At 38.2% G+C, this 20,866-nt stretch overlaps 1 protein-coding gene across 5 annotated transcripts in view; it reads right to left on the minus strand.

Annotated features, from left to right (window-relative positions):
• MAP3K13 (mitogen-activated protein kinase kinase kinase 13) overlaps positions 1-17,967 on the minus strand; it is a 161,010-nt gene extending 143,043 nt beyond the window's left edge. Inside the window, exons 1-5 of one of the 5 annotated variants that reach the window (XM_078068187.1) lie at positions 17,869-17,967; positions 15,876-16,002; positions 10,118-10,266; positions 9,919-10,001; positions 9,252-9,295 (exon numbers count right to left, since the gene is read on the minus strand). The gene's annotated coding sequence lies outside the window, so the exon portion shown is untranslated. Of the gene's footprint in view, positions 1-9,251; positions 9,296-9,918; positions 10,267-15,875; positions 16,003-17,868 lie in introns of all 5 variants that reach the window. The other 4 variants (XM_078068188.1, XM_078068185.1, XM_078068192.1 and 1 more) reach the window with 4 other exon arrangements.
• Between the last annotated feature and the right edge of the window lie 2,899 nt (positions 17,968-20,866).

Consider the following 20,866-nt stretch of genomic DNA (forward strand, 5'->3'; position numbering starts at 1 on the left):
CCAACATGAGTCATCTCTCAGTCTGGGTCTGTTCATTGCTTTGTAACTTAAAAATGGGTGCTTGTTTTTTTCACATATTTTAAAATTTTTGAATGCCACACATTGCCTATAGAATTATCATACGAACTGCGTAAAAGAATAGTAACTCTTGGAAATGTGCATGCCTATTTTTCGGTCCTGCAAGCAGGTAAATTGAAATTCCAAAGAGAAATAATCTAGTCAGTAGTCGAGCTGGTTTTATTGTTGCTATAGTTCCCTTCTGCGCATCTTCCTCCAGCAGCGAGCAACTGCTACTTTGTGCTTCGTGTGGAACCTAGGATACTTGGTTTTACTCAGTGTTCTTGCTCCACACTCAGCTCTCAGAAGCCACTGCATGTCTATGCCACAGAACGGGTTCTTTCCCTGCATCCTTGCCCCTCCCAAAGAGGCAGACTGCTGTTGTTTGTTACTCGGTGTTAAGTGTCTTGGTTCTCTTGGTCCAGCCTCAATCTTAGGCAGGCCCTATATCCTATGCTTTGGGTATGGGGGCTTTCTACACCCCCTCCCCAACTCCACGTGGCCATGAAACTCGGCCTTGTATCTATAGGGAAGTACTGCAAAAAACCCTCCAACACCCCAGGTCCCACACTAACCACAAGGTAGCAGCAGCTACTGGTGAAGAGTTTCCTACACCTCCCCAGCACAGAGAGCTTTTGCTTCTACCTTACTCTCAGAAGCAATGAATCTTTGCCTGGACCCTGAAAAAGGAAGAGTTTCCTGTCCCTCCCCCAGTGGCTTAAGATTTTTGCTTCATATGAGATAACGACTGGTAAAGTGGACAGGGTTTTTATTTATTTGTTTGGTTTAAAGATTTATTTATTTATTTTAGAAAGGGGAAGGGGGAGAGAGCGTTGTAAGCAGACTCCATGCTGAGCGCCGAGCCCCAGGCAGGGCTCAATCTCACAACCCTGAGATCACGACCTGAGCCAAAACCAAGAGTCAGACACTCAACTGACTGCACCACCCAGGTACCCCGGGTAGGGTTTTTAAACTATGTGTCCTACAGGGCGGCTCTCTCTAATCTCCTATCTTGCCCTCAAATCTTTTATGAGCACTGATAGAGGCTGTTGTAGGTGCAACTGTGTTCCCCTCAAAAGATAAATTGAAGTCCTAATTCCTGGTGAATATGACTTTATTTGGAAATAGGCTCTTTGCAGATGTAATCAAGTTAAGATGAGGTCATACTGGAATAGGGTGGGCCCTAATCCAACATGACTAGAATCCTAATTAGAAGAGAAAACATGGAAGCCCCAGGCCTCATTTCCCCATAGAGGGTCAGCAAGATGGCTGAATAGGAAACGCCAGATCTAGTTCCCCCAGACAGACACTAACTTAAAAACAATATATGGTCTAAAAAGCCTGTATGTGGCCTTCAAAAACCAGTTAAGAAGTTGTAGTATCTCAGGCAAGCTCAAAGCCAAGAACAGCCACATCGAATGGGTAAGATTTCATTTCGCCTGTTAGAGTCCTTCCCCCAAGCTGACACACTTAAGCGTGATCAGGAGTAAGCACCCAACTCAAAGCTTCTCCATCAGGATAAGAGCAGAATGTTTGTTCAATGTTCCAGATATTTGGGGGACTGCCTGAAAGACTGATTTGACTTGGCATGCTAAGGAAAGTAGGCATACTTTGGATGCCTACGGGAGGCTGAGTACAGGGGAGAGCACAGAGGCAAGGGGCAGCACCAGAAAACCTGCAATATCAGTGACGAACACCAGAGGGAGCAATAGATGACCAACTCCTATAAAAACAACTGGAGAACTCTAATTGGGAAGGCACATACACAAGCCCAGAGAAAGTGCATGTCCATACTAGGTTTGAGAAGGCCTCAGAATCTTTAGTAAGGCTAACTACTGAAGGTCCTCCCCTGTATGAAGCCAGTCCACAGAACTGAGAGAGGTGGTTGTTTTTCCAAATGCACAAATTCCAGCAAAATAAATAAGGAAGGCATATGAAGAAACAGGGAAACATGGCATAGTCAAGGGAACAAAATAAATCTCCAGAAACTGACCCTAAAGGAAAGGAAGTGCATGAATTACCTGACAAGAAACGCAAAATAGTCATCTTAAAGATGCTCAATGTGCTATAAGAGAGCACAGACAACTAAAGGAAATTAGGAAAATGGCTCATGAACAAAACAAGAATATCAACAAAGACAGAAAGTATAGAAAGAACCAAACAGAAATTCTAGAGCTGAAAACAAATGGGAAAATTTACAAATATGTGGAAATTAAACAACACACTCGTAACCATGGGTCAAAGAAAAAAATCACATGAGAAATTAGAAAATATTTTGGGACAAATGAAAACAGAAACATAACATACCAAAATTTATGGGATGCAGCAAAAGCAGTACTAATAATGGAGTTTATAGCAGTAAATGCCCTCATTAAAAAAGAAGAAAGATCCTGGGTGCCTGGGTGGCTCAGTTAGGCATCAGACTCTTGATCTCAGCTCAGGTCTTGATCTCAGGGTTGTAAGTTCAAGCCCTGCACTGGGCTCCACGCTGGGTGTAGAGCCTACAGAAGGAAGGAAGGAAGGAAGGAAGGAAGGAAGGAAGGAAAGAAGGAAAGGAGGGAGGATGAAGGAGGGAGGGAGGAAGAAGAAAAGAAGGAAGGAAGGAAGATCTCAAATCAATAACTTAACTTTATACCTCAAAGAACTAGAATAAGAACAAACTAAACCCAGTTAGCAGAAGGAAGGAAACAATAAAAATTAGTGCACTAATAGAGAATAGAAAAATTTTTAAAAATCACTGAAACTAAGAGCTGACTTTTTGAAAAGATCAACAAAATTGACAAGTCTTAGCTACACAAAGAAAAAAGAGAAGACTCAAATAACAAAAATCCAAAATGAAAGAGGAGACACCACAACTGACACCACAAAAATAAAATCAGAAGAGTACTATTAACAATTATACACCAACAAATTGGATCATCTGTCCCTGTGCTTTAATAAAACCACCAATTTGCACCAAAAAAAAGAGAACGAAATGGATAAATTTCTAGAAACATGTAACTTATCAAGACTGAATCTTGAAGAAATAGAAAATCTGAACAGCCCTGTAATTAGTAAGGACATTAAATCAGTAATCATAAACTTCCCAACAGAGAAAAACCCAGGACAAGATGGCTTCCCTGAAGAATTCTACCAAACATTTAAAGAATTAACACCAATCTTGAAACTCTTCCAAAAAATTGCAGACTCATGAAGCCAGCATTCCCCTAATACTAAAATGAGACAAAGATACCACAAGAAAACCACACACCAATACCTCTGATGAATACTAATGCAAAAAACCTCAACAAAATATTTTGCTGTTACTGAGATGGAAAACCTAAAAAGAAGTTTGATGGGAAGGAAGATTAGGAGTTCAATTTTGAACATGTTGAGTTTGAGATGAATATTGGGCATACAAATGGAAATGTTAAGTTGGCAGTTGAATGTACAAGTCTGGTGTTCAGAGGAGAGGCCTAAGCTGGAGATAAAGATTTTCAAGTAAAGATGGTGTTAAAGCCTTGAGAGTAGTAAGATCAAGAGAAATGAGTCTAGGTAGAAAAAAGGATAAGGTCTTAGGATTGAGCTCTAGGGCACTCCAATGTTTAGAGGTCAAGAAAATGAGGAGAAACCAATAGAGAAGACTAAAAGGAATAGTCAGAGGAGGAGGAAAGCCCAAAGGGTGTGATATACTGGAGACCAAATATATAATGTTTATTTCCAGAAAACTTAAGTGATTATCTATGTCAATACTGTACAAATTATTTAATGATGACACATTCAATTTAGTACACATGTACCAATTTTGGAGTAATTTTAACATCTATCTTCACCAAGGAATATTGGATAAAAATTTTATTGATAATCAGAACTTATTTACTTTATTTTAAAGTATATCAAATACTGTTGTAGAATATATTATACAACAAAATATGTTTATATGTATATATGTTTTAAATTTATTTTTAAATCCAGAAGAGCATTTCCTGAAACACAATTCTAAGGGTTATTAAGATTTTCTGGGCAAAAAAGGGTTCTGGTCACACCTAAGTTTGTAAAATACTAATTTGCATTATAAATTTTACGGGGCGCCTGGGTGGCTCACTCAGTCGTTAGGCGTCTGCCTTCAGCTTGGGTCATGATCCCAGTGTCCTGGGATCGAGCCCCATACTGAGCCCCGCATCAGGCTCCCTGCTCGGCAGGAAGCCTGCTTCTCCCTCTCACACTCCCCCTGCTTGAGTTCCCTCTCTCGCTGTCTCTCTCTCTCTCTGTGTCAAATAAATAAATAAAATCTTTATAAAATAAATAAATAAATATTCAAAAAAACGTAACATTTTCCAAACTTATGTCAATTCTGAACCCTTTTGGGTTACAGAGTCTCTTTTAGCTGTGTCAGGCATTCTAACATCATTTGAGAAATATTGAGTCAAAAGTGTGGACATATTCTTTGTCCTCACTGTAAGCAAAATTTGTGTCAGGAAAGAAGTTGGAGGATATTTTCTTTCTGCCACTTCAACACTTACTGAAAACAAGATCTTTCTGCTTCTATACCATTGCATGCTGGAAGATATGACCTTTGCATTATTTTTACACTGACAGTTCTGTCCTCAGATTTTCTGTTACTCATCAAATGTCAAAATGAAAAGATACTTGATTTCTTTAAAAATGAATCTAAAGTTCCAGCAAATAAATAAAATATGTAAAGTACATTCAGTTAATATATTTTTGTTAGAACGATGTAGATTTATAGATTAACTATAACCCAATATGATCATTAGTCAGCCACATGTTCTACATAATGCTTTTGGTAAAAATCACTTTTCCTTTATAAGAATTATCCATTGTAATGGTTCTGTGGAATTATTATGTCTCCTCATATTCTTTCTTTGAAATATATAGAACATAAATGATTTTTTTAAAAAAATACACATTTTCATTATTTCTCTGAAAGTCTGATGTTGTTTAGATCTCCTCTTTCAATCCTAAAAAATAGAGCAGGACAGAAGATTTTACTTCAAAAGTACTGTTTATCTACGGATCAGAGATTGAAAGGAGAAAGGTAAAAAAGAAGGAAAAGTCAAAGAAGAGCACACTTTGCCAGTGGAATCCCATCTAGCTAAACAGTCTCATCTTTTGCTTCAAAATACCAGCTCTTAAAGTCCTATAGTTAACTGCAAGACCTGCAGTCCACGCCCACCCACCTCCCCTGCTTTATCTCTGACCTGCAGGGAGCTCCACAATTCTCAGACTCAGTTTTAAATGACGAAGAAGACAAAATAGAATTAGGAAAGCATACATCCCATGAGCACAAAGGCATGTACTGTATAATGTCCCATTTAACTTCACTCACACACACACACACACACACACACACACACAAGATAGCTCTCATTTTGGTTACTGTATTGGTGAGATTTCTTGAAGTCTAATTCACCTGCTTTACTCCCAATCCTTCACCCCAATTCGGTTACTGATTGTGTAAAACTCTTTTTCTTCCAGCTTTATTGAGATATAATTGAATATAACCTTGCATTGGTTAAAGTGTATGACATCGTGATTTGATCTATGTATATACTACAGGATGAAAACTCTATTTCTTTTTTTTTAAAGATTTTATTTATTTATTTGAGAGACAGAATGAGAGAGAGAGAGAGCACATGAGAGGGGGGAGGGTCAGAGGGAGAAGCAGACTCCCTGCTGAACAGGGAGCCTGATGCGGGACTCGATCCTGGGACTCCAGGATCATGACCTGAGCCGAAGGCAGTCGCTCAACCAACTGAGCCACCCAGGCACCCTGAAAACTATTTCTAAGTTGCCAATTCTCTACCTCAAAAAGGAGGCCACAACCACTGGAATCTCATATTATCTCGTGATTAGAGTCAGAGAAACTAGAGTAATGAATGTTCTGATTGGCATCTTTGACAGTGGACTTTCACAAATATTCCATTACTAAGTTTGAATCAACCTTGGAAATGTCCTGTACACAACATAAGCGGTGGCTGGTAGCCATGACTGTCCTCTCTCAAGATGTAGCAGAGGCTTTATTATGGATAGACTATTCATGTTTTATACCAATAGAGAATTTCCTCATACAGATAGCAAGTTCTCTCTAGAAGAGTCATTTCATGACTTCCTATAGTTAAATCTAATAGGTTTTCTGCATTTCTGTGGAAGACTCAAATGTCTGTGATGACCTGTGTCATAGAACAAAGTTCATGATTCTGGTCCAATGACCATTTCTGAGCAAGTTAATTCTTTAATGATTCAAATTTACAACCTGCCTTTAACCATTATGGAAGATAGTCTATGTCTTAATTTTACTCAGTTTAATGTTACTATACATTCTCTTTCTTTTGTTCTCTTCATGTCTTCATCTGATTGTACCATATGCAGTTTTAGAAGCCACTTCAAATATTTGTTAGAACATCGTAAGATATAAAATAAACTCATCTTTTAAAATCATTTAAAAACCTTAAGTCCCAATAATTCAGGTTATAGGTCTCATTGTCCCAAACATGCACCTGTGAGTACAAGTTGAATTCATTCATTTAATAAATATGTTCTAAGTGCCTACCATGTGTTAGGCACTGTTCTGGAAGCTGGGGGAAACAATGGTGAATAGTATGTTAGTCAGAGTTAAGGACCACGGGAAAAATAAAGCAGGGAAGGGGAAAAGGAATGCCATGGGTTACAATTTTTAAATAAGATGGTCAGAGAGGGCCTGCCTTACTGAGGTGACAGATCATGACCGAAGGATCTGAAGATGAGGACTTAAACCACATAGATATCTAAGGCAAGAGCATCCCAGGCACAGGGAGTGTCAAGTACAAAGTTCCTAAGGCAGATGAGAGTTTTGCATTTCTGAGGATCAGCTAGGAGACCAGAGTGGCTGAGGTGGACTGTCAGATGATCCAGAGACGACGGGAGAGCAAAGGCAGATCAGGTAAGGCCCTGGACCATCATAAGGACTTGGCTTATGAATGGAATGAGATGATGGGGAGCCTGGGTGGCTCAGTCAGTTAAATGTCTGCCTTTAGCTCAAGTCATGATCCCAGGGTCCTGGGATCGAGCCCTGAGTTAGGCTCCTGCTCAGTGGGGAGCCTGCTTCTCCCTCCCCCTCTGCTCCTCCTCCCTGCTGGCTCTCTCCTGCTCTCTCTCAAATAAATAAAATCTTTAAAATAAATAAATAAATGGAATGAGATGAGAAGCAACTAGAAGGTTCTGAAGTGAAGTTACATAACCTAGAAGAATGTACAGTACCTGAAATGTCTAAATGAAAAGAGTGGTAGCTGTGGGAAGCATTAGTCTGCAAATACTTACTGAATCCACACTATTTACTAGGATTTTCCTAAGCACTGGGCATATAGTGGTAAATAAAAGACACATCAGTCCAAGCTTTAGTGTTATGGGTGAGAATATTAACAAATGATTAAGCAAGTAATTACAACTACACTAGGTATGAGAAGAACTTGGTGATTTTGGAAAGAAAATTGAGGAAGGGAGGTCTAATTTAGTCTGGGATATAGGGGAAGGCTTCTTGGAAGAAAAAAATATTTAAAGTGAGATTGGAAAAATAAGTAGGAGCAAGTTAAGTGAAGAGGGATAAGAGGGACAAGAACACATCAAGCAGAAAGTGCCTGCAAAAATCCCTGAGGAAAAAAACAAAGGCATCTTCAGGGAATTGAAGACCACTGCAGCTGGAGCTAAGCAGGCAAAGAAGAATGCCTAAAGAGTTGGGGTTGAAGTCTAAGGGCAATAAGATACCAACAGTTTAAAGCAGGAGCTCAAGATTAGAGTTGTATATTTTAAAGATGACTCTAAAAGCAATGAGCTTAGAGGAGGAAGAAGTGAGTACAGGAGGTCAATCAACAGCTATTGTAGAAGTCTGGGCAAAGATAACAGGAGTGTAAATAAGTGTAGTGGATGCGGGAACAGAAAGACATGGATAGCTTGAAAGGTACTTAGGAGGTAGGAAAGACAATGTGATGATGGATTAGAGTCATGAGAGTTGAGAAAGAAGGTCCTGAATAGCTGAGGTTGCCAGCTACTTTTCTTGATCTTTTTGGATAGACAGATCCTATCTTCTTCACCAAGAGAAGAAATATTCCAATATGATTCCTTTTGGGGGGAGGGACAAGAAAAAGCTGATCATATATCTAATAAGCCTTTACGCCATTGCTGCCAATTGTCATACACAAAAGAGTCTCAATTTGCACAATTTAGGCAATTTGTTCTGTTTCTACCAATGTATGAAACTTGGCTGTGGCTGTTCAGAAAAATGAACCAGTTGGATTCTACCTGTTAAATCTTCTGGTAAATACTCATGTTGCTAGTACTATATAGATTTATGTAATTTGTAAGCAGGGAACATCAGTATTTTCTACAGCATTCTATCAAAGCTTATGTAAGTAATCCCAAGGCACCGAATATAAATTTTCAGTACACTACAGCACTGAAGAATTAGTTCTTCACCAAAGAATTGGAACGTATTAACCCCTGGAAGTAGCCATTCCCTCTTGTTCATGGACGCTAGAAAAACCACTTATTCCTAACCAATGCTGTCACCAAAAAGGTGGATACCTTTTTTTTAGGGAAACAGCTGAATAAGTTAATACCAGTGACTTACTTATCTTAAATCATTAAAGATAAATCCAGTTACTCAGAGAAAGAAAAACTGGCATTTTCTCTTCTAGAGACCATCAAACTCCTAGTCATGCTAACTATATTCTCTATAGCCATTCTCCACAGAGTCCTCAAACATTGCTAAACTAAGTGGGAGTTGTGTGTTTGTTTGTTTTTTCCATTAGGTCAGAGAAATAAAAGCAAAAAAAAATTAAAAGAAAAAACATTTGATACAATCTTTCTACTAGTATGAGGCTGAACCAACCTTACATGTTTTAATAGTCTAGGTGTCAAAGTGGATGGTATTACTAAATAAAATACCTCTGTGCTCTGAAATTACAAAATCTCATTAATTAGACCAAAAATCAAACTGATACTAATTATTGATTCCTTTGTCACAAGCAGTAGTGGTATGAAGTAAAAAGAAAGTTTCCTAAGAACCCAAATGTGTAGGAAAGCATTAGTACTAAAATAACACACCTGGATCAGCGACTGCAACTCACAGGGAAAAAAAATATATTTTATTTAATGACCAAGTACACAAACACAAACACACACACATTCACACATACATATAACGAAAACATACTTACTCTTACCAGGTGGGATGCAGTGTGAAATGTTCTGCTCTATGCTCCTTCATTTAAAAAAAAAAAAAAGCTGGTCACTACTTGTAAACAAAGGTTGCAAGCCACGAATATAATTACAGCATATAATTGCTCTAGAGCATTATAAATGCTAACTTAAAATTTTAGGGAAATGTATAGTCTTCCTCCTTCTTAGAATTGGCCCACGAAAGTACTCTGTGTACTCAGAGAAACCAAAAATTAACACAGCCTCCTCCTTCCCATGTATCCAGCCTGGACATGGTGCTTGCTTTCAGTGTGCTTAAATCATCTACCTTCCCAGGCCCAAGAGCTGAGGGAATGACTTGTAACAGGACTCTATGTCTATATTGCACATTTTATATAAAAGTCCTTTTTATATATATTATTTCATTTGACCCTCACAACAACCCTGTGAGGTAGGCAGGGGAAATAATATCAGATTTACTTTACAGATGAAATTAAGGTCCAGAGAGGTTATGTGACTTTCCCAGGCAGATAATAAGAACCATTAACTTTTAGGTGGAGGGCTCTTTTCTCTAAACCACTGATGGTATAATCTGACCTCAAATATTTTTACCACTTCATTCTCATTTCTTATTGTTGATTCAAGTTTTTGTAGGATACAACAAAAGACCTGATTGTAAACTTATACCAAGTTTATGCTTCTCTACCGATGAAAACTTAGGGCCACGGGACATTTGTTCTTTTGGAAGGCACTGTTTCCTTGGCTCCAATCTAAAGAAACATAAGCAATATGAAAGACTCTAAAGGCCAAAGAAATTGAAGAGAAATCAGAGGAAAGGATATAAAATGGAATGTATTAGTGGATTTTAGTCCCTGTAAGCTTTTACTTTTGTGAGAGGGTTCAATGGAGAGCTTTAATGCAGATGAGACTTGAGGCTTTTGAAGAGGATCTAAGTCTTGATGAAGTTATTCAAACTCAAATCTTGAATGCATAATGATGGTAGGCCCCAGGGTCTTCAAAAACTTGTACTTGAGGCTTTAAAACAAAACAAAACACACAAAAAAATTCTACCAGCAAGTCTAATAAAATTTTTTAAGGGTTTTGAAAAGCTTTAACTCTTTGGCCAATAATTAATCAGACTACCAGATACCATGCTGAAAGAATAGAAAGAGAAAATCAAAATGAAATAAAGAAGAAAAAGAAAAGGAAACAAAGATTTTAAAAGACAGAGTGTATAGAATAGCTTAATATGTTTACTGGCTTATCTCTTTGATTAATATTTGCTTTAAATTGCAGAATTCAAACTTCTTACAGAACCACCTTGGGCTATAGTCAGAGAAACTGATTTAATGATAATTTCTGTAATCTCTCTGATCACTATCCATGATATTCAATTGTCTTAAAGGGCTTTTGATCTTTGAAAGCATGGCCAAATATTTGTTGGAAGAGACAGCATAAAATAAAGTTGATTTTGTGGGGTAGAGAGAGAAATTGAACTAGGAATATTATGGTCTGAAAATATTTAACAAGGGAGAAAAGTAAAAAGACTTTCTTACTTTTCTTTTTCCTTACAATGGAAAAATTCAGACCACTTTACAAGTTTTTATGAAATAAATATACTAAATCTCAATGCCTACTTTTGTGCTCATTCTGACTTGTTTCTTTTTATTTTATGTATGCCTATAAACCTGCCTTTTTTCCAAGAAAACTTTAAGCTTTTAAAAATTAGTAATAATGGGGTGCCTAGGTGGCTCGGTCAGTTGGGCAACCAACTCTTCTTTTTTTTTAAAGATTTTATTTATTTATTCATAAGAGACAGACAGAGAGAGAGGCAGAGGCAGAGGGAGAAGCAGGCTCCCTGCAGAGCAGGGAGCCCAATGCAGGACTCAATCCCAGAGCCCTGAGATCATGACCTGAGCCAAAGGCAGATACTTAACCGACTGAGCCACCCAGGCGTCCCATTGGGTGACCAACTCTTGATTTAGGTCGTGATCAGGTCATGATTTCATGGATCGTGAGATCAAGCCTCACATTGGGCTCCACGCTCGTCGGGGAGTCTGCTTGGGTATTCTCTCCCTCTGCCCCTTCCCCCACTTGCACTGTCTTTCTCTCTAAAATAAAAAAATAAATCTTAAAAAAAATTAAAAATAATAACAATAGCAACTAATACATACTGAGTCTATACTTTGTGCTGGGCACTACTCTAAGCATTTTATGCAGATTAATTCATAATCCTCACAAGAATCCCATGAATTTGATATTATTATTATTATCCTCAATTTATAAATGAAGAAACTGAGGCATGTAGAAATTAAGAAATTCTGGTAGTTTACCTGGCTAGTAAATAGTGGAGTTAGGATTCAAACTCAGGCCTTTTGGCTCTAGAGTATCAACCTATGCTCATTACTCTATAAAACTGGTTTCAATGCAACAAAATTGACCAGGACTAACGTTTTTTTCAAATCAGCATTGTGCCATGTCATAATATTTCATTTTCTGATATTCTGATCAGAGAGTATAGTGACTAATTTAAGTTTCCAAACAGGAGTAATGTAGAATCAGTTTCAGCAGTCACTACTCAGAAGTAACATCCTGCAGGAATGTCAAGGAGTTTAAAAATAAAGCATGCCACTAAAATATTAACAGTGGTAGGGGATTATAGGTAACTTTATTTCTCTTTGGTGATATCACAAATCTATCACCAAAAGAGAAATAAAGTTACCTATATGATATATATATTCACATCACCCCAAAATATATTTCTATATTCTAATTTCTGTCAAGTGGACATGGATCACTTGTATAATAAAAAAAGGTTGTTTAAGCATGCCAACACCATTATTAGCATTAATATATATTAAACTTATATTAGCCCTCAGCCTACTCACAATTTGCTGCTTCTAGTACACTGTGGAGTTAGATACCAGTTAATTAAGCCTATTAGAACTATCTTTAGGGGTGCCTGGGTGGCTCAGTCGGTTAAGTGTCTGCCTTTGCTGGGGTCATGATCCCAGGGTCCTGGAATTGAGCCCTACATCAGGCTCCCTGCTCAGTGAGGAGCCTGCTTCTCCCTCTCCCACTCCCCCTGCTTGTGTTCCCTCTCTCACTGTCTCTCTTTGTCAAATAAATAAATAAAATCTTAAAAAAAAAAAAAAAGAACCATCTTTTAAAAAAGTCAATAAACTGAGTAAGGACCTAAGAAAAAGCGTATGGGTTTTATGTCTTATAATTTGGGAGCTCAGGTAATTTTTAAATTTACTTTCTGGTTACATGGAAGTTGAGGTTGGTGGATAAATGATGAGTGGGTAAGTAGGGATCAGTATTTAAAGACAGGGATAACAGAATGTATACTCATATTGTAATAAACACTTCATTGCAGTATTAAAAAATTTTAGGATTTGAAAGGAACCTTTACAATAATCTAGTACAATCTCCCATACAGTAAGAAATCCCCTCTACAACATTCCTGATGTTCAAACTCTGCTTAAACAGCCCTAATGACCCAAAGTTCACTGCCTCTGGACACAACCTGCTCCCCTGCTGACTAGTTCTATACCTTCTCTCACTTGACCTCAAATAACAGACAACAACTGTGCTTCCTACAGTTTTTCCAACTCTTCCAAATTCTTCTATTTTCTGAACAAAATGGTCCCAGTCCCCTCAGTCTAGATCATCACAGTTATCCTTTTACATAATCACAAAACTGGTTAAAAACTTTCAGGGGCACCTGAGTGACTCAGTTGGTTAAGCAACCAACTTGTGATTTCAGCTCAGGTCATGATCTCGTGGGTCTGGGGATTGAGCCCTGTGTCAAGCTCCCTGCTCAGTGGAGAGTCTGCTTGAGATTCTCTCTCTCCCTCTCCCTCTGCCCCTCCCCCCGCACTCTCAAATAAATAATAAATCTTTTTTTTAAAAAGTTAAAAAAAAAACAGTTCTCTTATTCTTTGAGGTATATCTAATGATCAAATCAGTTTTTGTAGAACAATGTTTTATAAGTTAATGGATCTAGTTCATCCATGGTCATACACAATTGGAAAGCTATGAAAGACTTACGGTCCTAGCTCAAATCCAAATTGAACAGCAATACATTTTTGAGTTCTCCCTTCTCTTCTCCTCCCCAAAATAATACCACCAAACAAATCTTAAAAGATACCCTCAACCATAATCTTACATGTTTGCTAGATTTTAATTTTCTCTCAGGCTTCTATCTACCTTCCTATCACTTGAACCTGTGAATGATCTTAAAACATACAAAATTCTTTAAGCTGCTCTCATAATCATGAATTAGCCCATGACAGGCCCAGCTCTAAGGTCTTAAAATTCTGACTTTTTTTCTTCCTGTGCTAACTGGATATCTTCTTATCCAGAACTTCTGGTTTTCCGGAAAATTTTATATATATTATGTGTAAAATTATATATATATATACACACACACACACACACATTTTATAAATACATATTTACATGCATAGACACACACACATATACATGTATCTTCCCCAATTCTATGTTATCTACATGTAACTTTTATGTTCATGTGCTCCTTTCTATGTACCACCAGACGTACCATATTTGTTCTATTCCATTAATCATGACTCAGTCCCCAGATAAATGGCCTTGATTTTGACTTTAACAAGATACACAATCAGTAGTATCATAAAGGTATGTATCTTACAAAGCTTATTCTCAAGCAAGTTTCAAATAAAATCCCATTACTAATGAACGAAGATTACTATATCTTTAAATTTCTTGTATTCTTGTATTCACCTATTATTATTATTCCAAATTTCCCACAATGAAAGTGTGGAAAGACAAAGACGGCTAGAGAAGTACAAGTCACAAGAAATTTTTGCGGAGTCCCATGGCAAATAATCAGCCACTTCAAAGGAGATTATCCATATATATCTAAAGGATCTTTCTGGTTTACTGATTTTGCTAACAGAGAAAATAAGCCATTCTTTGAAATGCTTTAAGCCAGCTCTAAACATCAAGAACAAAGTGAAATAGTAAATAAGACTTATTTAAAGAGTAGAGTCCCTCAATAGCAATTCAAATAAAACAAAGTCCATCACATTCAGTAATACTGAGAGGCTCAGAAGGATCATGCCAATACAACAGAAACCTAGCCTGCAAACAAAGATAATACCCATATTATCTAGGGAGGCCAGTAACATGCTACAATTGCATATGAGTATTAAATTCAGCAGCACTAAGCACTTAGTTTGTTCATAAGAATAACAATGTAATGTCAAGGTTAAAAACCTATTATAATGTCACCAAACCTTCCATGCAGCTCTGACAAAAACTTCACTCACTTATACAACCCCATTCCCTCTGAATAGTGCAAATAATTATAAGGACAAAAGTCATAAGGAATAGTTGTAAGCTCCATAGTTCTTAAACTAACCTAAAGCCTTGTCATTTGTTTGTTTCCTAGTATTATGAAAACACGTTCATGGTTAAAAATCCAATCTGCCAGAAAGAGTACACAGAAAAAATATGAATCATCTTCCTACCATAGACCTATAGTCTCATTCACCAGGAGTACCTGTCTATAGTTCCTCATACAGATTCCGAAGAAATTTTGCACGTATATATATAAATGTATGCTTTTAAAAACACAAATGAAAACACACTATACAAACAGTTCTATATTGTTTTTCTGTTAACAATGTATCAAATTTTGCCATACCTCTGCCTATGGATTAGCTTCATTCTTTCTAAGAGTTATAAAGTACTACATTACATGAAGGCATTTATTAAATCAGACCTCTGTTGAGGGATGTTTAGGTTATTCCTAGTTTGTCTGTTTCTTAATTTAAAATAATATAGTAATGATATCTTTATATACAAATTTTTGTGTGCAGGCGCAAATATATCTAAAAGATGAATTCCTAGAAGTACTAACTGGTTTTGGAATTGAGCAAATTCTAAACAAGAAGCCAGTGTCTCTACAAAGGAAACTGGGAAAAACTACAAGTATAATGCTTAGTGATTAAAAGGTGCCAAATATTACCACAAAGTTAGAAGTTAAAGATTTGAAAGTTAACAAACTCCTAAGGTAAAATAGGAAAAAAAAAGAGAAAATTTACCCCCGGGACAGAAAGATAAAAGGCTTGTAGAATGAATCCCACAAGTGATTTTTTAAAAGAAAAGAAAGGAAAATAGCATAAAGCAAGATAAAGGGAGAAAGAAGACATTTTTTAAACTTTTTTTCTTGCTTTAACCTAACATATAAAGTAAAACTGGCCAGAAGATTTGGTACATATATTATCACAGAGCCAAACTTGGATGTGAGATGATTTAAATGACTATCTGAAACCCCATTCCTACAGTGTATCCACAGGCTGATATATTCTACCAGGTTCTAAAGTGTTGAAAGGAGATCTCCCAAAAAAAGAGAACAAAGCAGTAATCGTCCAGGAGTAATATAACTTGCCAATCTCTTTAATTTCTGATCAATTTTACAAGGAAATAGTAATAATTACCTCATATATACAGAACAAACCTCTCTTTGGAAGATCCAGATTAAAACAAAATTTGAAGATTTGTTCTGTATTTTTCAATCACAATCCTAAAATTTCCTAGACCAATCCAAGGCTGTTCTATTTCTCACCTACCATAAAACACAGTCAACAACTTACCTTTCCCAAAGTGCTAGGATTTGAATGCCACAACATAAACTGATTCATGTTTTTGTCCATTAATGGTCCGTGGATTTCTTTAAATGAAGTCCATGTTAGCGTCCATAGATATCAGTGTTCTGCAAAACTGAAAACCTCAAGAATGTCAATGTACATACCTAAGTTACCACTTAGATACTAAATTATTATGAATAATAATTATAAGTTATTATTATGAATATAGACATTTAGATATGCAAAATTAGTGGATATGACATTGAACAGCAGAATGAGGTAGCAAAATTATACTTTATTTTTAAGTAAGACATTACTATTAACAAAATCTAGAAGATCTCGAAACACAGCTTTGTACCATATTTATATGTATTCTAAAGGTGGCACCATAGTAAGAGCTTGTAAAGATGGGAATGATTTGGATACCAACACTTTCCAGAAATTGGGAAAACAAATTTTAAAGCCAGGCAAACTTTTAAAATTTAAATGACTACAATAATGTACTTACATGTCTACTTTCTGGGTTTTTTCAGACTATTTTTAAAAACATCTTGGATTTTTCTTTTTTAAAGATTTTATTTTTAAGTAATTGCTACACCCAAGGTGGGGTTCCAAACCACAACCCCAAGATCAGGAGTCGAATGCTCCACAGAATGAGCCAGCCCGGTGCCCCTAGGATTTTTAAATCTAAAAATGCTTACTAGTTTCTTCTTTGTAAAAACAAACAAACAAAAGCATAAATTCAGGTTTTTCTACTCCATTATATCCAGTCTAAAAAAGATTCTAGAACCTCTTAGGAGCTACTACACATTAGATAGCACAAAGCCCATACACAAAATCACTGCATCCAGATAATGATCCATGCCCAGATCCCATTACACAGCCTGATGTGTCTGTCCTCTGCACTTTTTTCCACTTGACAATCAAAACCAATCTGGTTACAGCACTTGTTCTTTAGGTCTATGGCCACTCTTCATCACATTTAAGACACCTAGACAAATATTTTATGAAGAAGACAATTTAATCTTCAGGGATTCATTCTTTTGGAGGCCTCCTACAAGTCTGTGGAAGGAGTTTATGTTATGTGAACACACCAGGTGAAACCTCTGGCTGGATTTTTATAAATTAATTTCATCTTTGTTATGAAATCTTTCTTATTTACCTCTCAAATGTAAGAAGTACCCCAATGTAAGAAAGAAAACATGAAGAAAATGGAAAGTAAGTTTATACTGCTGAAAAGAAAGTACTTAGAACACTAGAAGTTCAGTGCTACAACCGCAGCTTATTCCTCCCCCATCATTACCTGTAGTTCTTCCGAGAAAAATAAAGGAATCTGAAAGAAGTTGAATTAATCGCTTTATCCTCTACCCCACCATCGAAATATTAAAACAAATTTATAAGTTTCAATAATCTCACAAAACAACAACAGTGTTCTGAATCTCTACTCCCCCAGCATCCTCATAAATCACTGGTTAGCAAACTACGTTGAACTCACTTCTACACTCAGAGATCCTGAAGTTCGGGAGAAGTTCCCCCTGCTGAGCGAGAATCTGGTTCGTGCGTTCATAATACATAATTCATTCGTTCAGCAACATCTAAAGAATGCCTAATAGTGGCAAGGCACTGTCTTGGATTAAGAGATGAAGTACCTGTCCCCTGTTAGCAGAACAGAGGCGGGGGTTGGAGTAGGTAAGAAATGAACTCTACGTCGGCTCACGCCCAGGCTCCACCTCTCACCCCAGAGCGCCAAAGCTCAGGAGCCCACGACCCCCAGCCATGACCGATTCCTGAAAGTCTCAAGCTGTATTTCCCCGACGACCTCGGTCCTCACAACCCCGTTCCCAAAGTTCCTCGCACCCCTCCCTCCCCAGGGAGTCTGACGCCAAGGAGACTTTCCTTCAGCCTAATGCGAGATCCATCTCTCTCCCTGCCCGAACTACCTGGGCCACCAACACCAACTTCCACCCTTGACCGGGTCCAAGTTTGGCCCGCACGTTACCTGCCCGGGATGCAAGGTTCCAGGAGGACTACAGACGCCCCGCCCCGCCCATCGCGACGCCCTCCACTACCAGGGACCGCCTCCAGGGCGTAACTTCCTGTGCATCACGTCCGGCCGAAATTCCGCTAGGCCCGATGGTCCCGCTTAGCGTCCAACCCCCGCTAGTGACGTCACTTCCGACGTTTTCCTTGGTTTTCCCGGGATCCACCCGCGCTCCGGATCTTGTTTATGGGGTTCTTTCCTCGCTGCGTTCCTTAACGGCTGTGTAGTCCCGCTCGAAGTTCATTTTTTGTTTTTCAGACTGGTTTGCCAGCTTCTGCAGGCTTCTGCAGTCACTTCCCTCTGCTCCCTCTTTGTCTTGAACACAAGATTTTTCCGATTTTTCTGCTCAGTGGAGTGCTCGGGAGCGCGGGCTCTGAGGTGGTACTGTCTAGTTTCGAACGCTGCTTCTCACATGTAAGGGTGTTAACCTGGCACGTTACTTAACTTTTCTGTGCCCGTTTCTTTGTGAGACAGAGATGACACTAGTACCTAGAACGTAGGGTTGGTGTGTGTATTTCTTGAGATAACACATGGAAAGCTCTGGCACAATGAAGCGCTCAACGAGTGTTAACGATTACAAGCACTCTCTTCTTTCCTGTTGGAACTGGTAAGTGGTTAGGAAAGCTGGAACCAGTTTTCTTGTTACCCGTTGTATCCTCAGCTTTTAATCAAGTGATTAATAATACTTGGCACCTTCCTCTGAAGTGTGAGCTCCTCCAAAGATAGAGTTTTGTGTAGGAACCAACTTCAGCCCTACTTGAAGTCACCTACCTGCTTGGTTATTGTGCTAGATACTGGAAGAAAGGTGAATAAAACCCAGGCTCTGCCCTCAAAAACATAGAGATAATAAATTACGGAAGGAAGAAAGCTAACCTAGGAAAAAACAGGAGACCAGTTGAGCTGAGGGTTTATCCTTACAACAAAAACTTCACAGAATGTTAGAAGTGAATTTAGTTAACCTCTTGATGTTACAAGTAAGGAAAATTGGACCCAGAGAAGCAACTGACTGAAAGTCACACAATTAGTGCCAGGGCTAGGACCAGAAGTGGAGTCCCAAAATGCTCACCACCTCCTTCCATTCCCAAAATCTGCCTCAAGGTGTTAATAAGGTAAAAGCAGATTCACTTTCAAGACCTTCACTCTCAAGTGAAAAGGAGTAGGAAAATCCCAGTCCAAGAGAGAGAGGCAATGTAACCTAGCGGATGCCACACGATTCTGATGATCATTTGAATGTTCTGATCTGGCACTGCTGAGTTCATTTCAAATAGTTAGCTCTCTCTCCCCTGGAAACTTCTTATATTTACCCAGAACTGAGGGGTTAAGTATCAGCTCCTGTGAGCTCTATCTTCTGTTTTAGCTGGCTAGACAGGAATAAGTAACTGATCCAAGCAGTAACCAAAGATAAACAGAAAGACTGCATTGCCAATGAGGTGACACAATCTTTTTTTTTTTTTTAAGATTTTTATTTATTCATTTGAGAGAGAGAGAGCAAACAAGAGCATGAGCAGGGGGGAGAGGGAGAGGGAGAAGCAGACTCCCCGCTGAGCAGGGAGTCCGATGCCCGATGTGGGACTTGATCCCAGGGCCCTGAGATCATGACCTGAGCTGAAGGCCGACGCTTAACCAACTGAGCCACCCAGGCGCCCCAAAGTGACACAATCCTATTTATAGACTAATCTATTGCAAGCAATTTCTCTTAAATATTCAGTCTTTGTTCTAGGAATATAACAAAGCTAGCATGGGTATTATTCAAATATTGGTACTAAGTCTGTGTTCCAAATAATCTGGTAATTCTGTGGACCCCATAGAATAATGTAGTTGGGATAGATGAAATTTAAGGTTTCTTCCAACTCTAGCATTAAAAAAAGATGACATTTTTAATGAATCAATCATAAGAATTAAATAATCTGAAAGTCACAAAGTTAGCCAGTGGCAGTCAGTAGAAAACTGAATAGAATCTAGAATGACTAGTTCTGACTAGAATCTAGAACTGATTAGTTCTAGACTCTCAAACTCCTGATTCCATTCATACACTTATTCATTCATTCATTCAGGAGAGACACCATGCCAGGCACTGGGTATACAGAGATGAAGCCTGGGTGGGTCAGTTGGTTGAGCATTCAACTCTTGATTTCGGCTCAGGTCATGATCTCAGAGTTGTGAGATTGAGTCCTGCTTCGGGCTCCATGCACAGTGTGGAATCTGCTTGAGATTCTCTCTCTCCCTCTGCCCCCACCAAATGCTCTCTCTCTCTCTCAAATAAATAAGTCTTTAAAAAAAAAAAGATGAATAAGTAATCTGCTTTTGAGGAATTTTATATCTTGTGAGGGAGGCAGAACTATTTTTTTTTTTAAAGATTTTATTTTTAAATAATCTCTACATCCCGCACCTGAGTGGCTCAGTCGGTTAAGTGTCTGCCTTCAGCTCAGCTCATGATCCCAGGGTACTGGGATCGAATCCCGCATCGGGCTCCTAGCTCAGCGGGGAACCTGCTTCTCCCTCTCCCTCTGCCTGCTGCTCTCCCTGCTTATGCTCTCTCTGTCAAATAAATAAATAAAATCTTTTTTAAAAGTATTTATAATAAATAAATAAATAATCTCTATATCCAACATGAAGCTCAAACTTACAACCCCAAGATCAAGAGTCTCATGCTCTACTGACTGAGCCAGCCAGGTGCCCCATGGAGGCAGAACTTTTAATGGAAAAATAATTCAGTGTTAATATTATTATAGGTCCATCTAGTTCCTTCTTTCAGTCAATGCACTTTTCCCCCTTTGCCACCAAAATACCATAACTTGACAAAAATAAATGCAAAAAATATGTTTTAATCATATTTAAAATCATTTGAACCACATTTTTAAGAGTCTGAAACAATCACAATTTACATAGATCTTTATATAGGTATTAGAGTCAGCGTTTGGGTTATATGCCTATCTCTGCTATTAACTAGCCATGG

Source organism: Halichoerus grypus, chromosome 1 (assembly GCF_964656455.1).
Source record: "Halichoerus grypus chromosome 1, mHalGry1.hap1.1, whole genome shotgun sequence".
NCBI classification, from domain to species: Eukaryota; Metazoa; Chordata; class Mammalia; order Carnivora; family Phocidae; genus Halichoerus; species Halichoerus grypus.